We start from the raw sequence: 7,262 nt of genomic DNA, 5'->3' as shown, positions 1-7,262 counted from the left end.
AATTCTGACAATGTGGAGATGGTTAGTGATGACAGTGATGATGAAAGTGATCAAGAAACTACTAAGAAGGATAGTGCAGAAAAATCTACAACCAATAAAGCTAATAACTCACCATCCATCGAGTTACCAAATGCCTCATCCGTCGGTAGACAATCTGCATCATCCATCGAGAGACAATTAGCTTCATCCGTCGGAACTCAAAATTCACTATCCGTCGGGTCATCAAAAGAAGCTGAAAGTCAAAATAGATCACTTGCAGAAAATCCCCCTCTCTCAAATCATATATTCACAAACTTAGGGGGAGTTTCCAATAATCAAAACTCAATCACACATCAAGGCAACAATGAGGCCTCTTCACCTAAAGCTAATCTACCTCAACAAAGGAAATGGACAAAGGATCACCCCTTTGAGCTCATCATTGGTGATGTATTTTCTAGAGTTTAAACAAGGTGAGCAACTCAAGAAGAATGTCTATATAGCAGCTTCCTCTCTAAGGAAGAACCAAAGAAGGTAGGAGAAGCTTTGTTGGATCCTGATTGGATTTTAGCTATGCAGGAGGAGCTAAACCAATTTGAAAGGAACAATGTTTGGAAGCTGGTACCCAAGCCTAAAGGGAAGAACCCTATAGACACCAAATGAGTATTCAGAAACAAGATGGACGAAAATGGCATAGTAGTTAGGAACAAAGCTAGATTGGTTGCTAAGGGCTATTTTCAACAAGAAGGAATAAATTTTGATGAAACTTTTGCTCCTGTTGCAAGACTTGAAGCAATCAGAATCTTCTTAGCCTATACAGCCCATGCCAATTTCAAGGTCTATCAAATGGATGTCAAGAGTGCCTTTCTAAATAGAGATTTGGAGGACGAAGTCTATGTTAGTCAGCCTCATGGTTTTGAAGATCAAAATCTACCTGATCATGTATACTATCTTTTGAAAGCACTCTATGGATTGAAGCAAGCACCTAGAGCCTGGTATGACACTTTTTCAAAGTTTCTTTTAGAGAATCACTTCACTAGAGGTACTGTAGACAAAACTTTATTCTTTAGAAATGTTAATGGCTCTAGCATACTTGTTCAAATTAATGTAGATGATATTATCTTTGGTTCTACAGATGAAAAACTTTGCAAAAAGTTTGCCAAATTGATGCAAAATAAGTATGAAATAAGCATGATGGGAGAACTAACATACTTTCTTGGTTTGCAAGTTAAGCAAGTTAGTGATGGAATATTCATTAGTCAAACTAAATACATTTATGATCTTTTAAAGAAGTTTGAACTAATGGATTGCACATCTGTAAAAACTCCCATGGCCACTGCAACTAAACTTGAGTTAAACATTACTGAAAAGTCTGTGGATATTTCAAGTTATAGAGGCATGGTTGGCTCACTTTTATACTTAACAGCTAGTAAGCCAGATATAATGTTTGCTACATGTCTATGTGCTAGATTTCAGGCCGATCCTAGAAAATCTCACTTAGTAGCTATTAAGAGAATTTTCAGATATCTCAAGGGAACACCAACACTTGGCATTTGGTACCCTAGAGATTCTGATTTTGATCTAACTGGTTATTCAGATGCAGATTATGCAGGTTGCAGAATTGATAGAAAAAGTACAACAGGAACCTGTCAATTTCTAGGAAATAAGCTTGTGTCCTTGTTCAGTAAAAAACAAAATTTAGTTTCTACTTCTACAGCTGAATATATTGTTGCTGGCAGTTGCTGTGCACAGATTTTGTGGATGAAAAACCAATTGCTAGACTATGGTCTGAAAGTGGAAAGAATTCCTATTTTCTGTGATAACACAAGTGCAATTGCCATCACTGAAAATCTAGTACAACATTCAAGAACAAAGCACATATACATCAAGTACCACTTCATAAGGGAACATGTGATGAATGGTACTGTGGAACTACATTTTGTTCCAAGTGAAAAACAGCTTGCAGATATATTTTCCAAGCCACTGGATGAATCCACCTTTTCAAGGTTGGTAAGTGAGTTAGGTATGCTTAATTACTCTTGAATCTTTTCAGATATTTTGCAAGTTGTAATGTAGCCAAAAATTTAATTGATTTTTCAGTCTTGGATGAAATTTTGGCTAAGTCAAAATTTACATCCCGACGGATGATCAATATCCATCGAGTTCGATCATCCGTCGATATACAATTTGTCAATAAAATCAATTATTTTTCTGGAATATTTTATATCTCGACGGATAACTGATTTATCCTCATCCGTCGAATTGTCTCATTCTTAGCCGTTGATTTTCTGAACATTATCCACCGGGTATACTTACATTTTGTAAGCATAACACGACGGATAAGTGATGTAATTTTTACAGTTAAATTTTTAAAAGACTATTTTGGGCAATTTTATTGGTCACTTTATTTTACTTTATTATTTTTGACAGTTATTTTTGAGAGAGTATAAAAGCAAAATTCATTTTCATTTCTTTTCTTTTATCACTCTCAATTCATCTGCTCTAACTTCTATCTTTCTCAAAAGTAATTACTCTCTCTCTCTGCAAGTTCTTACTCTTTAACAATGGCACCAGTTGTCAAAATCATGTCTCAAACTGGTTTTATCTATGAGAAGAACAATTTCACGGCTCTAGTGAAGAAGGGGATTCAACAATCTAGCGACTACCACAAAATGATGGATTTTGTGAAGAACTGCAAACTCAACTATGCCATGCTGGAATCACCCACCATTTACTCTGAGGTTGTTGAAGAAATGTGGACAACTGCAGTGTACAACTCAACCAACTCAACCGACAAGACCATCATTTTCACGATTAAAGGTAAGGAATTCTTTTTTAATAGTGATATTGTTAAAGAATGCTTCAAGTTTCCTGATAATACTGTAACTTCTCCACACATAGACACTGACACTGTTAATATGCTTAATTCCATGGGCTATGCACTCTCTAATTCTAAATTAAGTGAAATTAGGAGGTTGGGTCTTAGGAAGGAATGGAGTTATCTGTGTGATGTAGTTACTAAAGTATTTTCTGGTAAAATTAGCAATTTTGATTCAGTTAATATCTCTATGCGCAACATGCTAGTAACTGATAAATTCTTCAACTTTAATGATCTAGTCTTATTTGAGTTGGGGTTTAAGTTAGGGGAGCTTAATAAGAAGGGTAAGAATGTTTATTATGCTAGATTTTTCATGATGCTTGCTAACCACCTCTCTGAGGACATTGTGCTTGAGAACCCAACCAATAAGTTAGATTGTTGGGTTCAAGAAAGAAGATTTATTGCAGATTTAAACAGAGCAAACCACCATAAAGAGGTGCCACTCTTCTACTTTCCAGTAATGGAGGCACCTCAGGTAAGTGAGGTAATCTCAACTGTCTCTACTTTTTCAACCTCAACCATTTCTTTGCCTTCTAGTGTAGCAGTGGCATCTGTGTCAATGACCAGACAGATGCCTACCCAAGCTACCAAATCCAAGGTTTCAAAACCAAAGACAAAGAAAGCCCCCTCTGGTATCTCTCAAAAGATGCTAGTTATAAAATCCACTAAACACAAAGAGGGGAGTGTGAAGGTGGGAAAGACTGGTGAGGGACAGGGTGAAAATCAAAGAAGCCCTAAGGATAAGGTTGGAGAGATGAGTGTTTCCCAGCCTAGCCACACTGCAGTTTCTCAACAAATTGCAGTGCTTAAAAAGGATATTAGCTCATTACTGGTTTCATCCTCCCAAAAGGATGTTACCATTGAAACAAGCTCTCAGCCAAGAGCACAGGCCAAGAGGGGTAGGGACACAAGTTCACCACAAACCTATACAAGAAAGAAGAAATCCAAAACCCTTGGGGATGCACAGGGTACACAAATACTGCAAATTGGAGCTAAAGACCCAGTCACTGCACCATCTCAAAGTCAAATTGATGTGGCTTCAATAAATGTGGAGTAACAACCAAAATCTGTACAAATTGAAACACGTCAAACACCAAATTCTCCCACACAATCTTTGGATATTGACATGATTCAAACATCACAACCATATTCACCATCTTTAACTCTGTTGGAGAAGCCAAAAATCCATGAAAGTGAGCATCATCTTCTAGATGATTTGTTGGCTCACTTGCCATTTCTTTCTGAGACTGTTGAGACATCTGTGCCAAAATTCTCCTCAATATGCACAGAGTCCACAATAGTCTCCACTCCAAACTCATTTATTTCTACTCACTCGACGGATATTGTTCATCCGTCGAGTAGTGATTGTATCCCGGCGGATGTGCCTAACAGCAGTCATCCGTCGGTTAGCCTAATTACTACCCCGATGGATATTTCTCATCCGTCGGGTGTCTCTGCACAACTCCAAAGTTCTTCTATAGTCACAAGTGCAGATGACTTAATAATTGTGCAATCACTATTAGGATTGAGGGAAGGTAGTGACTTGAGTGAAAGTCTGGGTTGCTCCCAGGGAAAAGGAGAGAAAAAGAGTGATCCAATGCAGTCCATTTCTTCAGGACTAGAAAAAATGAGTGTGAGGAGTCCCACCTTAGATGGTGAAGGTGAGGGTGTGAGGGTGGGGAGCCAAGGTGAGACCTTGATGCAAGAAAAGAGAGATCATGAGAGAAATGCAGGTACCGGAGTGATAAGGATGGAAACCATTGCAAGTGAGTCAATGAATGTCAATGATGCAGAAAGGTAAAGGCTATTTCAGCAAGAATATCAAGTTGTTATAGATTCTATTTCCCTAGATGCTGAGACATTTACTCACCCTGTTACAGCTTACCAAACTCTAGTTGTACAGGGCAATGAGGAGGCTGAAAGAATACTAAACTTGGTGCATACTACACAATCTTTACAGAGAGCAAAGGTTGCAATCACTGCCTTCTACCACTGGCAGTGATTTTGAACTGGATGAAAATTCTTTTGGGGATGCTGGTGGGGATGATGAGGAAGATAGCATGAGCATAGGGGGAGATGCAGATGTTCCTGCCTGGATGCTAATAAAAGAATGTTCCTACTCACATCTCCAATCAACACTATTCAAGCTAATTCATGACACCCAAACAGCCATTCAGGCATCTTCTAATGCCAGCACAAAGAAGCTACTTATAGGACACCTTGAAGCACTCCACTTGCATAAAATTCAAGCTCTCCAACACAGTCAGAGTGTGGATGAAATCAAGCAAGAAATTTCTGAAGTAAAATAAGATGTCATAGCAAGGTTGGATGCTAGACTTCCTGCAACCACCATGACTGAAATAGTTCAAAAGCTAAAGAAGGAGGCTGATCTCAATAGGAAAGTTGAGACCATGAACTCAAGATTATCTGTTGTAGAGAAGTCAATGGCCAAGATACTTACCAATCAAGAAACTCAGACTACTCTACTCCAACAGTTGGTGGCTGCTCAACTCCCTCCCATATAATTTGATGATAACAAAAAGGGGGAGAAATGCTCAAGTAAGGGGGAGAAACAACTCAACATTCAAGTTAGCAAAGTAATTATGCCTACAATTGCTTTCAGAAAGCCACCGGCTAAGAATAACATTGATCTGATCAATGAAACATCAGCCACTTTGAGAGCTGCTGAGAAGAAACAGCTTAGTCCAATAAACTGGGAGAAAATTGATGAGGATATTCAAAAGAAGTTTGGTCTAGAAAGGGAGCTAGAAAAATCAGCCATTCGTCATTCTCAAATCAGGCAAATTTCTGTGAATGATATGAGCATGAACAATCTGGAAAGAGGCCAGACATCCTGCATCAAATCTCCAAAGGCAGATCTAATCATGAAGCCAAAGGTGAACTATCCAAAATATTCACTAAAGAATCCTTTGGACACAGTATATGAGACACCAAAGCCTGATGAGAAGAAACTGTTGTCAAGATCTATTGCATACAAGGATCCGGCTGATTCAACATTGAAAAGGAGAATTGCCAAGGTTTTCAGAAATGGTAAGGAAATTTGTGTGGTGGCTGGACACCCTCAATTTGCTGAAGCAAGAAGGTAAGAAAAGGCAAGATTGAAGCAAGAAAAGAAGCAACCTGCTCTAGATGCTAAAAAGCTCAAATAAAAGAAGGAGCAAGCTGCTATCTTGGCCAAGCTGCAAGCTGTGAAACCTACACAACAAATTCCTGAACAATCATCTAAAACCACTGGAACTAAGGATCTGAAAATGCAAAAAGAATCACAGCAGACAAAAAGGTTTAGATACAAACTTAATGCAAAGAGAAAAGTGAACTTTGATGGAAAGGAATTAGAAGATCAGTTTCCCAAAAAGTCTACTTCTGCAACAACTCAAACATCCATGCCCTCTGTGGAACATGAAGAATTTAAGATAGATCCATCCAAGAATTTCCATGGTGAACCTATCACTCCAAAGGATGAGCCAATAGACTGGGATAGTCTACCAATTCCTGAACTCAATCTACCTCATTTCATGAAGCTAAAGAAGACAAAGACCAGAGCAGTCAAGAAAGTGAAGCCCTTAACTCTCATATCCAAGTCCCTAACCAAAGCTGAAACCAAGGTCAACAAGGGAGATATCATGTACATCAGTGACATCAAGGAATTCTCTGAACTAAACCTTTATCTAGATGAATTGGAAGAAGTAGAGGGATTGATGCTTACAGGAATCTACCTGAAAGGTTAGTATTCAAGTACAAGGGAGGAAAAGAGATATCATGGCCACTTCACAGGATTCCTCAAGAGAGCCAATCTGTACTGATAAAAGTTTATTCATCCTTCAAGAAGAACTTTGGATTCAATGTGACAGCTAGAAGACTAGTTCTAAAGAAGATTGAAGAACTGAGTAGTATTAGAGCCAAAGATGCACTCCCAAAGACCTTAACTATTCCTTACACAGGGAGTAGAGTGCATCTAAGGCCCTACTGGCTAATGGAATTCATGGATGATAAGGGAGTTAGAAGATTCTTCAGATTAGAGGACCAGTTGAGTATCTCTAGTAATGAGACTCTTCTGGAAATGCAAGGAATGCTGGATCTTTCAGAATCTGATGAACTTGAATTCCACAGACAGCTCCAAAATCAGATAGAAGAAAACAGCAGGAAGCTTGGGAAGAAATCCAGAAAATCAAGGAAATAGATCAATCTGCTCAGACTAGAGGAGCACCTTGAAAATCATTGTGAGCAAATCTTTGTACACTTTGTCTTGTAAATTTTTAAGTAAATTATGCATCACTTTTCAGTTTTATCTACTACTTTTTAAAACTATATTTTTAGAGTGTTTTGTTATCATCAAGTTTCTCTTAATTTATGGCTACAATTGTAGTAGACATAAATTGGGGGAGAT

The sequence above is a fragment of the Apium graveolens genome, chromosome 7 (assembly GCF_009905375.1).
Source record: "Apium graveolens cultivar Ventura chromosome 7, ASM990537v1, whole genome shotgun sequence".
Taxonomy (NCBI): domain Eukaryota; kingdom Viridiplantae; phylum Streptophyta; class Magnoliopsida; order Apiales; family Apiaceae; genus Apium; species Apium graveolens.
Note: the sequence above shows the minus strand (reverse complement) of the source record.